An 18,229-nucleotide genomic window follows, 5' to 3' on the forward strand; every position below is an offset into this window, starting at 1 on the left:
ACCACCCATTTCAATCCCACTAAAACCCTTGATCAGAATATTAATTTGGCTTTTAGATGGTGCTGTGATCAAAAAAGTGGAAACGTGATTTAGAGGACTGAGAAGTTGGAAGAGAGTATACGAGTTCTACTTCAATCATTAGGATGTTTTCTTAACCGCCTGAGAAGTTGAGAATTCAAATTCGGCTTACTAGGAAGCCCTTGAAGGAGCCCATTTTTGAGATTGGATATCTCTTCGTTCATATGGACACGTGTTCAAATTTAATTTGATGCACCTTCTTAAAGGGTTATTAGATCCGTAGAACATATTCAAACAAACTTCAACTGACTAAAAAATCCAATCCCAATGTTGAAGTTCAATTTGATGCACTATCTAAAGGATTAGATGACCCGTAGAAAGTTTCCAAACTAGCTTCAATTAAGTGGTTTCGTTCTATAAAATCAGTCTAAATATTGTCGATTCAATGTATTGGCTGGATCTGGGTATGATCTGACAATGGTTCAATTATCTACATTGGATTCCTGGAAAACTACCTACAGTGACTATATTGCCTGGATCTGGGTATGATCTGATAGTGGTTCAAACTATCTACATCGGATCCCGGAAAATTACCTACATTGATTGTATTGGCTAGATCCTGGTATGATTTGACAATAGTTCAAACCATCCATCCGTAAAAGAATAATCCCAGGTGACTCGATACATGGAGCAAAATAATCACCATCGCCTTCTAATGAAATGCTACATAAAGGATGCAAATCTTTGACTAGTATTGCCAAGTGAAGAATATATTGTATTAATCTGATGTGATCATATGATTATTCTTGCTTTAATTCATCAACGTATATCGGGTGTTTTGTATTTTTTGTATTCATGGGTCGATGTGGTAAGTGATCAAGTATGATATTAATACATATTTAAAAAATTACTTATTAATTTTGCGTGGGAATTCAATACTTCACCATTATTATTATTTTTATTATATTGGGTCTTACTTATATATGGTTTTCAATGACAAATTTATAAAGTCATTCGAGCTTTCACCTGATTTGAAAATCATATTATTATTAAAGTCTTAAAACGTGGGCATTATTTGTCATATTATGGAATCATCTAAGCTTTCACCGAGTTTGAAAGTCATATTATTTTTCAAGTCCCAACACGTGAGCGTTATTTGTCAAATTAAGGAATCATCTGAGCTTTCACCTAATTTGAAAGTCATGTTATTATTGAAGTCCCAAAATGATTGATTTTGGGCGATATTTTCTATGTATTTATCTTAATTATCAAACTTTCACCTCGTTTGAAAGTGGTATCCTTGCGAGTGTCACCTAGCTTGATAACTCAGACTCTTAATAAGCCCCAAAACGAGTGATTTTTGGACGTTATTTGTCAAAGTATCATTGTAACACCCCGATATTTTCCCGATATATTATTTTTATTATTATTATTCTTTTAAAAAAAAAATATATATTTCTTTTATTATTTATTTTGTTAGTAGGTTAAATCATGAGAATCCAACTTTTAAGGCAAATAAAATCATTTTAAGTCCAAATCTTTTCCTAATCTATCTTTAATTTCAAAAAAAAAAAAAAATAAATAAATAAAAAAAAAAAAAAAAGGGAAATGGCAAAGGTTGGCCGGCCATATGGGAATATTTGGGAGGATTTGTAACTTCCATTTGAGTAAATGGAAGGTTAAGGAAATTATTATAATAAAATCTCATAAATCCTTAATCAATTCCTTTCCTTTCCTTATTCCTTTCCTTACTCCTTTTCATTTTCAAATTCAATTGCAAGTAAGAAAAAAAAAAAAAAAAAAAATACTCTCAAAGTTTCTCTAATCCTCACGCCTAATATCATCAAATTGGTTCATCAAATTTTGGTGTGTTCTTGAGCAATTGTAAGTAATTCTTAACCTAGTTTTATTTTTAAGTTTTAATTTAAATTTCTATGTTTTTATATGTGTGATTTTATAGTTATGATTTTGTTCATGAATTAAAAAAATTTATGTTTAGATGTATGATGTTTTTTCTATTTAAATTTAATGTATGGTTTTAGGGTTTTAGATTTGTGCACATGTGTGTGTAGAATTGTTTGATGAATGATTGAAATATATATATATATATAAATATATATATATACATTAAAAAAAAAAAATGGTTGTTCATAAAAAAAAATGTGTATGTGGTGATGGAAATTTATTTTTATTGATTAATAAAAGAGAAGTATAAGGTTGATAGAAGAAAAATTTGCATGTATATATATGTGATGTGTTTGTGTTTGAACATTGGAGTAAAAAGAATTATTTTTAAGAAAAATATAGATAATTAATTAAAATTTATTTTTGTATGTGATCATGGAAATTATGTAAATTTTATTGTTTAGATTTATTAAAGAATAAAGCATTGAAATTTTATATTTTGGTGATAAAAAAATGGAATCCCGTAGGTTTTGAAATAGTGGAAAATTTGTGTTTTTGGAGCATTTTTGGCTTTGAAATTAAGTTAAAAATACTTATACTATGTTATAAATTATGAAATTTGGTACCCGGGGGTTTTGACGCCTTCCGGACGCAACGGTGAAGTCGGATTTTCAGTTTGACAGTATTAAGATGAGTTTCTGGACAGAATGTATAAGCTGTCCAGTTTTGTGTTTATACCATGTTGTAGTATGTGATGGATGTTCATGTTGTGTGTAGCATTCTAGGTATGGATGTGATTGTATATGTGTGTTATGTGTGATTTGAGGAAAATGTGTATGTGTGCTTATTTCCCGAATACGATTGAACCTTGTAGGAAGTCGATTCATGACCGGGAATTGATTGAGACGTTTGCGAGTTGGTTATTTTTGCTTAAGGTATGTACACGCAGCGTGGTTCGCAATAGATCGATGTATCATGTATTAATGATACCCAAAAGTAAGGCATGGGTATATAGAACGAATAATGCTATCGTTCGAATCAATAATTCTATACATTGTTATGATAAGTAGAGGTAGTATGTCCTCAATAACTTAAGTAGAGGTAGTATGTCCTCACTAACTCAAAAGTGGACGTAGTATGACGTCAATCTTTATATATTGTTTTGAAAGTAGAGGTAGTATGACCTCACTAACTTAAAAAGTGGACGTAGTATGTCGTCAATTGGTGGAAAAGAATTACTCGCGGCATATGAGGGCTTTATGAGCCACCGCGGGGGTATGCATACTTAACCATAGGCACCGAAGTATGGCGAGTGTCTATGGTAGAGGCTTGCTTAGGGGTTAGCTCCCCCTAATGTATTGTCTCACTTATGAAGTTTGGTGTGTACCGGCAGTATGGCTGGAAAGTACCGGCAGTATGGCTGGATAGTACTGGCAGTATGGCCGGATAGTACAGCAATATAGCTGACTAACTTTTACAAGAAAAATAAATATTCTTAATAAGTATGATCAAGCGTACGGTTCTGTGAATTGTTAATTAATCAAATTAAACTTTCTCGATGTTATTATTTATTGGTATGCGACTTTCGCTGACGTGTGCTTTTGGTCTTAACGACCCTGCGATGATGTTGTGTCCTATCTGGGCAATGACTAGCAGTAAGTTAAGTTGCAGGTCTGGGGAGTGAGGATTGTCCCTTGAAGAAATAAATTATTAAAGTAAAGAAGTCTTAAAAAGAACTTCAAAGTTTAGTTAAAGAGCATTTGGTTTTTATGAGGCGACTTTCGCTCTCAAGTTGTAATAAGTAGATTTGACTTTTCGTTTCTTATCCGCTGCTAAGTATTTCTTATTATCTAATAGTTTTAAATAACGCTAATAGAACTCGATCCGCACGTTTCCTTAACTTCAAAACTGTTTTAAACTGTTCCTAACGTTTCGGTTTGACTCGGGTTTTAGTTGTTTTGTTTTAAAAGATCATTTTCTTTTCTTTTCAAAGACCCGAGTTATTCCGAGATGTTACAACTGGTATCAGAGCGGGAGTTTTATTTAGTGTTATTTATCTATATCGATAGACTAACGTTAAAAAAAAAAAAAAAAAAAAAAAAAAAAAAAATTAACGAGAGTAAAAGGGGTAGACATTAAGGGGATATGACGTGTTATGCTTTGTGTCTTTAAGCATGATATCATGGATAACTTGATGTGTGCATGATAGGACCTTTGTGTCTATATCTCTGATGATTTGAAATATCTACCCTTGTCTTATCTTAGAAATTCATTGTTTTGTTTTCTCTCCTTGTGAGTCAGGAAGTTCGATCATTATCTTCTCTCATGGATAAAGGAAAAAGACCGGCCGATGAGGGAATTAATACCCGAGATGAACCCTGGAGAGTTTTAGATAATGCCCCAATTTGGGCAGAAATAGAGGCTCAAGGAATTTGGGATAGAAAAGAGGGAGAATGTGATTTGGATTACGCCCGACGTATGGAAATGATTTTCAAAAAGTCCAAACAGGTGTATGAAGGGATAATGGAAAAGGAAACTAATACATTGATGGGGATGATTGACGAGTTTCACCTAGAGTTTGACAGGAGGGTAAGAACATTGCAATCTGAGGGTCGGAACGGAGTTGACGTTCCAGGGTCTAGTGGGGCAAGGAGAGATAATAGGGAGGAGGATGTTCACATAGTAGACCCTGACCCAATGCCATTTATAATCTTTGAGGGGTTGGACTTCGAGAGGGATCCAGAGGAGGACCCAGAGGAGGATCCAGAAGAGGATCCAGAAGAGGACCCGGAGGAGGAGGACCCCGATGAGGATCCAGAAGAGGAATTTGAGGAGCAGGGAGAATTCATGGAGGAGGATCCTTTAGGAGTGGTAGAAGATCCTGATGAGGGGGAACTAGCTTATAGAGCTGGAATGATGAGTGATGATGATAGTGAGCATATTATTTTAGGGGGTTGGCCGGTGAGACGAGAGGATCTTATGAGTGAGGAAGAGAGTGAAATTATGATGTGGGAAGAGGAACCACCCGAACCAATAATTGTAGAGCTTTCTGATTCTGAAGAACGACTTTCTATGAGTGATTCCTTATCTGTGGGAACCCCTTCTGTTTCCGATAGCGCGTCTAGCGATGACTCTGATGATGCTGATTTTGACCCTGATCAATACATGGAGGATCGGGACCGCATGGATGCATCACCTTTATTTGCCTGATTGTTTTTTTCCTTTATTTGACTATGCATGTGTTTGAGTTCGTATGTCTTGTCCCTTAGTAGAATAAATTGCGAACAATTTTGTTGATTTGATGATTTGGTTGATTATCTCGGACTTTTGTAGTTTTGAACAATGGCTATGTGGGAAATTATACCCAAGTATTCTTTCTAGATTGGAAGTATATGGTTTATTTGTTTTGAATTTGAATTTTGATTCCCTTTTATTTGATAATATAAACATTTGAAAGTAGAATCGATTCAGAGTTGTGTTTATGGAAAATAAATAAATCCGATTTTTGACTTATTGTTCAACCTTTTTACCTTTAGGGTTACTACCTTGTATATTTTAGAGCAATAACAGAATGAGTATTTCCTTAAACCTCAAACGCTATAGAAATGTATTTACACACCTTGTTTAAACCTTATGCAGTATACCTGCCATCATGCCACCCTTTTTGAGAAGGTCCGTGCCAAGAGGAAACTCTGATCGCGTACTTCGAAACCTAATCAAGGCCCTAGCTGGCGCAAGGAATCCGAGACCGAAATCCTTGGAGGATAAGGCTTCGTCAATTAGTAAGAGGATAGCCCAAAGTAAACCCTCGACTTATAGTGGGAAAGGGGAACCTTCTGTGTTGGAAACCTGGCTAAGAGAATTTGACAAGCTTTTTAGCGTGGTGAGATGTCCTGCTGAGCTCATGGTTGACCAAGCCGCGTTTTTTCTAGTAGAAGACGCTGACTATTGGTGGACACATAGTAAGATGAGATTGATATCCGAAAACGACGGTGATTTAAGCTGGGAAGAATTTAAGGGGGCGTTGAGGGACCAATTCTATCCGCCTCATGTTAGGAAGGACAAATCAAATGAGTTTGCTAGGTTCGAAATGGGAAACCTAACGGTAGATGAATATTATCAGAAATTTATGGAATACTTGAAGTTTTGCCCTGACGATGTCCCAACTGAGGGAAAGAAAATACAGCGTTTTGAGTTAGGTCTATCGTATGAGATCCAAAAACACATTGAGACCGATAGGTATGATACGTTAGACCAACTTTATAAGAGAGCTGCGCAGATTGGGAACGTTATCAGGAAGGAAAAAGAGAAGTTGGGCCATAGCGGGGAAAAGAGAAAAGAACCTGTGTTTTATAATGATACGAATGCGAGTAACCAAGTCCAAAATCAATTTAAAAAGCACAGACCGTCTGGGGGCTTTCAGGAGAAAGGTTTCCATTCTGGTCAAAGCAGCAAGAGTGGGGGAAGTTTGAGGCTAGAGGCTAGAATGCAGAAGCCTTTGTATGATCGTAATGGGAAAGAGAGAATCTTCAACTGTAGGAGATGCCACAAGAACCACCCAGGAAGGGACTGCAGGGGTGCGTTAGTGGACTGTTCTTACTGTGGTAAGCCGGGCCATAGATTGTACGAGTGTTATACTCGCATAGGACAACAAGAGTGGCAAGGGGGAAATCATAGAGGTTTCCAACAACAAAGAATCGCTAATGGACGGGGTAGTAATGATGCTGGTAGGGGGAATCACAATGGTGGAAGTTTTGGCCGAAACTTGGGAGGTGCCTCAAACCCAAGGTTTTCGGGGAATAACTCCGGTCTTCAGCACCGACCGGGAAATGCTAGAAACGAGAATTTCTTTGCAAGCCAACGTGGGAATCAAGGAGGTGCTACTACTTCTACCCAGAACGACGGCAGGCTTTCAGCAGTTAACTCGAGAGAGGCAGCGCAGGCGACGGATGTGGTCATAGGTACGTTCTGTATTAATGAAAAATCCGTTAAAGTACTGTTTGATTCTGGTGCATCATGCTCGTTTGTTTCAAAGTCTAGAGTTAAGGACTTAGAATTGGAAAAACCTGAGGAAACGTCTTTTTCAGTCTCTACTCCTTCCGGGGAGATGTTTCATTGTGATACGTTGTTCCGTGAAGTGCCGGTTAAGATAGGAAAAGTAAAATTTCCAAGTAATTTATTTTCTCTAGAAATGGATGACTTAAATGTAATACTTGGGATGGATTGGCTAAGTAGATATAAAGCGATATTAGATTGTGAAGAACAGTCAGTGACCTTAAGTGGACCTAGGGGGGAGAAGGTTAAATATAGGAGTCTTCCTAAGGGACCGAGGATAAAAATCGTATCATCATTGAAGGTCAAGAAATTGATCAAGCAAGGGCAACCGTGGTTTCTGTGTAGTATAAGTAAAGTAGGGGAGCGGGAGTTGCAGCTTGAGAACATTCCAGTGGTCTGTGATTTTAGAGATGTCTTCCCAGAAGAACTCCCTGGTATGCCGCCAAGAAGGGACGTGGATTTCTCGATTGATTTAATCCCTGGGACAGGACCAATTTCAAAAGCTCCTTACCGAATGGCCCCAAGGGAGATGGAAGAATTGAAAATCCAATTGGAGGAGTTGTTAGAGAAGGGGTATATAAGACCTAGTGTGTCGCCTTGGGGAGCCCCAGTGTTGTTTGTAAGGAAAAAGGACGGAACGATGCGTCTCTGTATTGATTACAGAGAACTTAATAAGGTCACTGTTAAGAATAAGTACCCGTTACTCGGATCGATGATCTTTTTGATCAGTTGCAAGGGGCAGGAGTCTTTTCCAAGATTGATCTGCGGTCCGGGTACCATCAGTTACGTATCAAGGAGGAGGATATTAGTAAATCAGCTTTTAGAACCAGATACGGACACTTTGAATTTACGGTGATGCCTTTTGGGTTGACCAATGCACCCGCAGCATTCATGGGGTTGATGAATCGGGTCTTTAACGCATACCTCGATAAGTGTGTGGTGGTGTTCATTGATGATATTTTGGTATATTCCAAAAGTCAAGAAGAACATCGAGAGCATTTAAGGATGGTCTTGCAGATTCTACGAGAGAATCAGTTGTATGCTAAGTTTTCGAAGTGTGAATTTTGGTTAGAACAAGTGGCTTTTCTGGGTCACATTGTTTCTAAGGAGGGAATTTCCGTTGATCCAGCAAAAGTAGCAGCTGTCCGGGATTGGTCTACACCTCGGAATGTTACGGATATCCGGAGTTTCTTAGGATTAGCGGGATACTATCGTCGTTTTGTCAAAGACTTTTCTCGCATCGCTCGTCCACTGACAGCCTTGATGAAGAAGGAAAAGAAGTTCGAATGGACTGAGGATTGCGAGAAAGCATTTCAGTTATTAAAGGAGAGGTTAACTACAGCTCCTGTGTTGACCTTACCTGACCCATCTTTGGAATACTCCGTCTACAGTGACGCTTCCAAACATGGATTAGGTTGTGTTTTAATGCAAGAGAGAAAGGTGGTGGCGTATGCTTCACGTCAACTAAGGACTCATGAGGTGAATTATCCAACACATGACTTGGAGTTAGCGGCTGTGGTTTTTGCATTGAAAATCTGGCGACATTATCTTTATGGTGTCAAATGCAAGGTCTTTACGGATCATAAAAGCTTGCAATTTTTATTCACTCAATCCGAGTTGAATTTGCGCCAACGACGTTGGTTAGAACTTATCAGCGATTATGATTTGGAGATTTCATATCACGAAGGTCGTGCGAATGTAGTCGCCGATGCTTTGAGTAGAAAATCGAGGCATTCCGTTTCAGCGTTAATAACCTCTGAAGAGTTGAGTAAGGAGTTTGGGAGAATGAATTTGGAGATAATCCAAGAAGGGGAATTGGAAGCCAAGTTGAGTGCCTTGTCTATTCAACCTACCTTTTTCGAAGAGATTATGGCTAAGCAACTGGAAGACCCAAAGTTCATTAAACTTCATGAGCAGATCAGTGAAGGGAAAGCTGAAGGTTTTACAATTCATGAGGACGGTAGTCTTCGTTTTAAAGGACGATGGTGTGTGCCGGATGGGTGTGACTCCTTGAAGGAAAAATTGTTGAACGAAGCTCATTATTCTAGATTTTCGGTTCATCCTGGTGGGGATAAGATGTATCAAGATTTAAAATGCATGTTTTGGTGGTCTGGTATGAAAAAGAATATCGCTGAATTTGTTTCCAAGTGTTTAACGTGTCAAAAGGTTAAGAGTGAACATCGAAGACCAGCTGGGTTACTGCAACCCCTAGAAGTCCCGGTCTGGAAGTGGGATGACATATCTATGGATTTCGTGTTAGGGTTGCCACGAACTAAGACTGGTAATGATACTCTTTGGGTCATCGTAGATAGGCTTACTAAGTCTGCAAGGTTTATTCCGATGAACTGTAAGTGGGATATGGAGCAACTTGCTCGTGCCTATATTCGATACGTTGTTCGATATCACGGAATACCTCGTACTATTGTCTCCGATCGTGATACTCGATACTTGTCACATTTTTGGAAGTCATTACAGCAGGCTTTGGGAACCACTCTTCTTCATAGCACGTCTTTTCACCCTATGACGGATGGTCAGACTGAACGTGTCAATCAGATACTAGAAGATATGTTGAGAGCAATAGCCATGGAATGGCAAGGTTCATGGGATGAACATTTGGATTTAGTAGAATTCTCTTATAATAATAGTTATCAGGCAACAATTCAAATGGCTCCGTTTGAAGCACTTTATGGTCGTAAGTGCCGTAGTCCTGTATGTTGGGATGATTTTACTGAATCTGTCACCTTAGGACCTGATATGCTTGTACAAATGACAGAGAAAGTAAAGTTGATTCGCGATAAAATGAAGGCAGCCCAGGATAGACAAAAATCGTACGCCGATCTCCGACGTCGGCCTGATGAGTACGAAGTGGGCGACAAAGTCCTACTCCGGGTATCTCCGATGAGAGGTGTGGTTCGTTTTGGTGCTCGTGGGAAACTGAGCCCGCGTTTCATTGGCCCCTATGATATTGTGGAGCGGATTGGGAAGTTAGCTTACCGGTTAGCGTTACCTAATGCGTTGGGTAAGGTCCATGACGTTTTTCATATCTCCCAGTTAAAACGTTATGTTGCGGCGTCTTCGCATGTCTTAGACCCGGAACCGTTAGAACTTGATGAAAGCCTCACCTATGAAGAGCAACCTATCCAGATTTTAGATAGAAAAGTTCGCAGTACTCGGCGGAAGGATGTTGCAATGGTTAAGGTTTTATGGTCCAATCATCGGTCACAAGAGGCAACTTGGGAAACAGAAGCGTCAATGCGAGAGAAGTATCCGCATCTTTTTCCTCAGGTTAGTAAGTTACGGGGACGTAACTTCTTAAGGGGGTAGGAAGCGATAGGATTTTGCGCGTTTTGAGTTACTTTGATCTTTTTCTTTTGTGGTGTGCTTGCTTTATCGATTTTTTTTTTATGTGTGATTGTGCGTGTTTTTGTGTTTGTACGTTGTGGTTTTGGGGTCAAAACCTTTTTAAGGGGGGTAGTCTGTAACTCCCCGATATTTTCCCGATATATTATTTTTATTATTATTATTCTTTTAGAAAAAAAATATATATTTCTTTTATTATTTATTTTGTTAGTAGGTTAAATCATGAGAATCCAACTTTTAAGGCAAATAAAATCATTTTAAGTCCAAATCTTTTCCTAATCTATCTTTAATTTCAAAAAAAAAAAAAATAAATAAATAAAAAAAAAAAAAAAGGGAAATGGCAAAGGTTGGCCGGCCATATGGGAATATTTGGGAGGATTTGTAACTTCCATTTGAGTAAATGGAAGGTTAAGGAAATTATTATAATAAAATCTCATAAATCCTTAATCAATTCCTTTCCTTTCCTTATTCCTTTCCTTACTCCTTTTCATTTTCAAATTCAATTGCAAGTAAGAAAAAAAAAAAAAAAAATACTCTCAAAGTTTCTCTAATCCTCACGCCTAATATCATCAAATTGGTTCATCAAATTTTGGTGTGTTCTTGAGCAATTGTAAGTAATTCTTAACCTAGTTTTATTTTTAAGTTTTAATTTAAATTTCTATGTTTTTATATGTGTGATTTTATAGTTATGATTTTGTTCATGAATTAAAAAAATTTATGTTTAGATGTATGATGTTTTTTCTATTTAAATTTAATGTATGGTTTTAGGGTTTTAGATTTGTGCACATGTGTGTGTAGAATTGTTTGATGAATGATTGAAATATATATATATATATATAAATATATATATATACATTAAAAAAAAAAATGGTTGTTCATAAAAAAAAATGTGTATGTGGTGATGGAAATTTATTTTTATTGATTAATAAAAGAGAAGTATAAGGTTGATAGAAGAAAAATTTGCATGTATATATATGTGATGTGTTTGTGTTTGAACATTGGAGTAAAAAGACTTATTTTTAAGAAAAATATAGATAATTAATTAAAATTTATTTTTGTATGTGATCATGGAAATTATGTAAATTTTATTGTTTAGATTTATTAAAGAATAAAGCATTGAAATTTTATATTTTGGTGATAAAAAAATGGAATCCCGTAGGTTTTGAAATAGTGGAAAATTTGTGTTTTTGGAGCATTTTTGGCTTTGAAATTAAGTTAAAAATACTTATACTATGTTATAAATTATGAAATTTGGTACCCGGGGGTTTTGACGCCTTCCGGACGCAACGGTGAAGTCGGATTTTCAGTTTGACAGTATTAAGATGAGTTTCTGGACAGAATGTATAAGCTGTCCAGTTTTGTGTTTATACCATGTTGTAGTATGTGATGGATGTTCATGTTGTGTGTAGCATTCTAGGTATGGATGTGATTGTATATGTGTGTTATGTGTGATTTGAGGAAAATGTGTATGTGTGCTTATTTCCCGAATACGATTGAACCTTGTAGGAAGTCGATTCATGACCGGGAATTGATTGAGACGTTTGCGAGTTGGTTATTTTTGCTTAAGGTATGTACACGCAGCGTGGTTCGCAATAGATCGATGTATCATGTATTAATGATACCCAAAAGTAAGGCATGGGTATATAGAACGAATAATGCTATCGTTCGAATCAATAATTCTATACATTGTTATGATAAGTAGAGGTAGTATGTCCTCAATAACTTAAGTAGAGGTAGTATGTCCTCACTAACTCAAAAGTGGACGTAGTATGACGTCAATCTTTATATATTGTTTTGAAAGTAGAGGTAGTATGACCTCACTAACTTAAAAAGTGGACGTAGTATGTCGTCAATTGGTGGAAAAGAATTACTCGCGGCATATGAGGGCTTTATGAGCCACCGCGGGGGTATGCATACTTAACCATAGGCACCGAAGTATGGCGAGTGTCTATGGTAGAGGCTTGCTTAGGGGTTAGCTCCCCCTAATGTATTGTCTCACTTATGAAGTTTGGTGTGTACCGGCAGTATGGCTGGAAAGTACCGGCAGTATGGCTGGATAGTACTGGCAGTATGGCCGGATAGTACAGCAATATAGCTGACTAACTTTTACAAGAAAAATAAATATTCTTAATAAGTATGATCAAGCGTACGGTTCTGTGAATTGTTAATTAATCAAATTAAACTTTCTCGATGTTATTATTTATTGGTATGCGACTTTCGCTGACGTGTGCTTTTGGTCTTAACGACCCTGCGATGATGTTGTGTCCTATCTGGGCAATGACTAGCAGTAAGTTAAGTTGCAGGTCTGGGGAGTGAGGATTGTCCCTTGAAGAAATAAATTATTAAAGTAAAGAAGTCTTAAAAAGAACTTCAAAGTTTAGTTAAAGAGCATTTGGTTTTTATGAGGCGACTTTCGCTCTCAAGTTGTAATAAGTAGATTTGACTTTTCGTTTCTTATCCGCTGCTAAGTATTTCTTATTATCTAATAGTTTTAAATAACGCTAATAGAACTCGATCCGCACGTTTCCTTAACTTCAAAACTGTTTTAAACTGTTCCTAACGTTTCGGTTTGACTCGGGTTTTAGTTGTTTTGTTTTAAAAGATCATTTTCTTTTCTTTTCAAAGACCCGAGTTATTCCGAGATGTTACAATCATAGCGAGTATCACCTAGCTTGATAACTTGATCACTTTTTAAGTGGACCTATAATTAATAAACCTACTACTCGCCATAACCTACCGCTCACCCATCATACCCATGATTACCACATTAATTCACCATCTAACCTGTAACACCACTGAATTTCCAACCCCTTAAACGAAACCAGAATCGTGAATAAAGGGAGGAAATTCGGGTGTTACATAAAAAGAAAAAGGAAAATAATTAATATAAACGCTAAAGATTAATTAAAAAGGTGAGTGAGTAGAAATTTCGGCAGCATCTCGGTTAAAACTGAGGATGTGACAAGAATATATATATATATATATATATATATATATATAGATATATATATATTATATATACATATATATATATATATATATATATATATATATATATACATATATATATATATATACATATATATATATATATACATATATATATATATATATATATATATATATATATATACATATATATATATATATACATATATATATATATATAAATATATATACATATATATATATATATATATATATATATATATATATATATATATATATACATATATATATATATATATATATATACATATATGTATATATATATATATATACATATATATATATATATATATATATATATATATATACATATATATATATATATACATATATATATATATATATATATATATATATATACATATATGTATATATATATATATATACATATATATATATATATATATATATATATATATATATATATATATATATATATATATATATATATATATATATATATATATATATATATATATATATATATATATATATACACATATATACATATATATATACATATATACATATATATATACATATATACATATATATATACATATATACATATATACATATATATATATATATATATACATATATATATACATATATACATATATATATATATATATATATATATATATATATATATATATATATATACATATATATATATATATATATACATATATATATATATATATATATATATATATATATATATATATATATATATATATATATATATATATATATATATGAATGATTAACATGACTAAACTAATCTAAGGCCTTTAATGCCTTTCAAAAAAAAATGCATCACGACGGGATGAATCATCGTCGGCTTCACAAATCATCAACTCTAACGAGGATCGTGGTTCCAGTGTTAACGCATCGATCTGACGGATACTAAAGGCGTATTCTCACTACTGTACATCCAAAAACTACGCAGCGGAACTATGGATCATAAGAGTAGTCACATGGCTCTATACAAAAGAAATTATACAATCCCAAAAGAAAACTTTACAAGTAATATAGAAGCTACAAGCATTAGACAATTTATACACAATTGTTACGACCATACTCCGCTCTTTCCCCCAATGCAAAGCAAAAGAAGCTCTTATACTTGTCATGTCAAGATATGATCCTCCTGTTGCTCAACATATTGACTATAGTTAGATGTGACATAGCAAGAACATCATAGAGAGTCATGAGCAAACAACAACAAACACATACACGTCAATAATTAATAAACTTATAACAATTGAAGTCATTGAACAAAACTATAGACAACGATATAGTATGGCAATAATGAGTCAACTCATCTGTCTAAACACCTCTATTTACTCATAATTTCTCTTTCAAACTACTAATCTCTCAAGTATATTCAAAGGTAGTAGATCTTTTCTCTAATCATGGCATAGTGACACGGCCAAGGGCGTTATCGGCCATCCGGTGCCCATGGCAAAGTATGAGCTCATGCCCCCTCCAGCTGACCCTCTCGGGTCCTAGCTTCGGGAAAAACTAACACACTGGGGTACTAAACCAGTGAAGAGGCCACCATATTGGGGTTTGCAAGGCCCGCATGGTAACACCTCGGTCAAGGGGCGGTATCGGCCATCCGACGCCTAGTGACCCAAGCATGCTCATACCCCCCTTACGATGGTCCCGTCGAACCTCACCTAGGGGATTACTAAATCAACCGAACATAATCCAGTTGAGTCACGCCAACTAATCATAAATCAAGGCTCAATAAGTAGGAAATCACTTCTATACCACGCACAACTATGGTGCGTTCTCTACTATTTAGGAATCTGTTCTCATAGTTTCCTAAGGCTTTTATTCTACTTGCCTATATCACTATTATGACTATTCACTAGCATGGTTTACTTTCTGGCGTTCTATTATTCTAATGCAATGTATATGATCATGAAATATGGATAATACTTTGAAACAATGAATATGATAATTAATTACTGCATGTACGTACCTGCAAGCGTCACTACGCGACCACAAGTTACAAAAATCACCCGACTAAGGTTCTACTTTCCTCTTATGAAGTGGGCACCTATATAAGTTATGAATAGAACTAATAAGTTCCCTTAACTACTTTGTCATACCAGCTAAAAGCCAAAGTAACCACTATCATTCATTCACGACAAGTTTTCAATTACTTCTAGCACGTACGCATCTTATTCAACACCAAGCATAATCGTCATTTCAATAATAACACAAGTTTTTCCATCGACAAAGAATAAAAGGATTATGTCAACTGTTTCCTCACACCAACTAACTTTGAGTTATAACGATTCACACTTAAGTCTCACAAGGTTAAATATAACACAAATATGACATGAGAACAATTTTTAAAGTGATCGGATCGCAACATTCTTCGCTACATCCTCCAAAGTTAGAGAGACTACAATCGAGCATCACCATAAGCAACTTAACAACCTTCTACAATAAGTTGATATCATTCTCATGGCCTTACTAAGATTATGGATTATGACTTCAATAACAACCTAATAGGAATACTTGTAATTCACAACAATCAAACAATAGCAACTAGCAACTATTATCCCCAATTTAACTGTAACAGCTCGGTTTAAGTGACCCGGAAATATCATGTGAGAACATGAATCCGGCTCACAAACGGACGCAAGAAAACTCATCTTTACTCGGATCGTCAACGTTCCAACGGTAAAGGAATATGGTCAACAAGGTAAACAAAACAAAACAAATCAATGGAAGTCTTTACATACAACTCGAGAGCCCACCGGCCTCTAGACTACCTAAAATTGTACGAGATAAAAAAAAACATCATAAACTTTGGTTACATAAACTGAGTTATTTAGACTCATTACAAAGTAAGTCTAGACTTGATAGTTACGGGTTCTATGCTGAATCCTTACTCCAGCCCCCTTCTGCAGTTAACCTGCTGCACGTCGTATGATAACACGTAGCAGGTTCCAAAGAACAACCAATACACGTCAGAGACTTCATACATATACTAAATAGGTTGAATACAAGCATTGTGTTTACCCTAGCATGCAAAGGCTCTATTAGGTAATCTTTATTCATTATTTCCAACCTTGTAACGTTGCCCATCCTGTTCGGGTCGTACAAGTCATATTTCAAATTTGTTTTGGTGGAATACACTTGGGAGAGCAAATCCCAAGGCAACCACCTACCTAAGACGTTGCCCGTCCTGTTCGGGTCGCCAAAGGCTAAGTATGCATACCCCCATGGTGACCATAAAGATCCCTGAATGCCATGGGAAAAATAGTTGATAGTTTTCCAATTTATTTGTTAACCCTTTTGGGTAACGTATCCATAAATTCTCAATTTCCACATAGTTATTTCATATTATTTGAGGTGTCTAATCCTTATGTGATTACAATGCCTCGATTAGGAATAAAACAACATTACTTGCACAACCATATAAACAGTATGGTCTAAGCGTGTACCTTTGAACGTTGCAAACACACGTTGTTCAAGCACAATTAAAATTTCGCCCTCTTATGAAACGAGGTCCTAAATAACACAAAACGATCACGTATCAGACCGCGTTTACACATTAAATCCACTCAATACCATTAAGATATCACTAAGACTTGATAATTTCAAATGTTTTCATCAAACTCCCAATAGTTCCAAATTTTACATTCTGACCAGAAACTTTTATGACCATTTCGGACAGTTTAGAAAATTCAAATTAAAAATCCGACTTCACCGCTGCGTCCGGAACGCATCAATTATCTTGGGTACCAAATTTCATAATTTCTAGCATCCGATTACTATTTTTAATTATTTTAAGCGTTTTAACGAGTTTTAAAACGCATCGGTTAAATAAAACAACAACGAAACACACCCAATACTCGGATCGGGGCGCCATTACCGAGGCAGCAGTTGCTGTCCGAAATTCCTTCTACTTAAATTATTTTATTTTATATATTTTTTTTTCTATTTAAATTATTTAATCCTTTTTAAATCTCCATACCAAAATACACCTAACCAAAAACCAAATTTACATTTTACTAAAATAAAACAAATAAAACCAAATCTCCTATCACACCATCCACTTGATATTTCCACACATATAACAATACATAAAATCCCATCAACAATCTAAACCATCATCAAAAACATAAAACTAGCAACTTAAGACATACTCATCCACAAGATCCTTCAAGAGCAATTAAAGTTTCATAAACCCTGATAATTAAATTAAATACTTGATTCTCTTATCAAATTAAAATTTTGTAAAGAATCATACATCATCATTTTAGAACCAAAACATATATATAAGGACAATCCTTTAAACAAATCAAATTTTGTTAAAGGATTTATAAACTCATGGATACCTACATTACTTAATCTATACCAACTTAATTTCTACTAACAAATTGAAATTTAGTTAGAGAAATTTAAACCATAAAAGAAATTTATTTGAATACCAACAAAACTCAATTCTTATAACAAATTAAACTTTGTTAAAGAATATAAATCAAGAACAAAACTTAATCCTTTTAACAAAATTAAAGTTTATTAAAGGATTGTTAAAGAGAATTACATAAAATATACTCAATCCTCCTCAAGTCATAGGATATCACCATACATAAAATGTAATTCATCTTAGAAAACCTTGTATATAAAATCTACAATTAGTAATTCTATTAAACTTACCCTTTTGATCAAAAGATAGGATGACAAAAACAAGAGAACAATTTTTTTTTTTTGTTTTGTGGCTGCCGAAAACAAGGCACAAGAAGAGGAAGAAATTTCTGATTTTTTTCTTGTTTACTTGAGGTTTTGAAAGTGTGAGGTAGTGTGAGGAAGACAAATGATGCTTAGGATTAATAAGGAATTTAAGGACCAA

The sequence above is a fragment of the Amaranthus tricolor genome, chromosome 6 (genome assembly GCF_026212465.1).
Source record: "Amaranthus tricolor cultivar Red isolate AtriRed21 chromosome 6, ASM2621246v1, whole genome shotgun sequence".
NCBI lineage: Eukaryota > Viridiplantae > Streptophyta > Magnoliopsida > Caryophyllales > Amaranthaceae > Amaranthus > Amaranthus tricolor.